Source organism: Odontomachus brunneus, unplaced genomic scaffold, assembly GCF_010583005.1.
Source record: "Odontomachus brunneus isolate Ranch 3 - 2012 unplaced genomic scaffold, Obru_v1 Obru_scaffold_212, whole genome shotgun sequence".
Taxonomy (NCBI): domain Eukaryota; kingdom Metazoa; phylum Arthropoda; class Insecta; order Hymenoptera; family Formicidae; genus Odontomachus; species Odontomachus brunneus.
In genome coordinates this window covers 334045-334577 of record NW_022639662.1, presented here as the reverse complement: position 1 = coordinate 334577, position 533 = coordinate 334045, and positions in this window count along the sequence as shown.

Sequence of the window (533 nt, the reverse complement as noted above, 5' to 3'; positions counted from 1 at the left end):
CCGACTGGGGGGAAGCGACGGCCCAAGCCAATGTGGCCGTCGAATGCGTCGTACGCTCTATTCGGGCGCTGGGCCTGAGGGTGGCTCCCAACAAGACCGAAGCGTTGTTCCTGCACGCTCGGTCCGAGGGGCCGCCCCCACAGGCCCACATTATGGTGGAAGATACCCGCGTTGCGGTGGGGCCCGCGCTAAAATACCTGGGCCTCACCCTGGATGAAACCTGGGGCTTTGTCAAACACTTCGAACGACTTAGCCCCAGGCTGGGCAGGATGGCGGGCGCGCTTGCCTGTCTCCTGCCCAACTTCGTTGGTCCAAAAACGATGGTGAGACGGCTGTATGCAAACACGGTCCACTCAATGGCCCTATACTTGGCCCCGGTGTGGGCGAGTGAGATGGGGGCCAGCCGGCGCATCAGGGCGCTAGTCAATAGCGCCCAGCGCGTCATGGCCAACCGTCTCACCCGCGCTTATCGGACCGTGTCGCATGCAGCCGTCACGGTCCTGGCCGGCATGATCCCAGCGGACCTCCTCGCT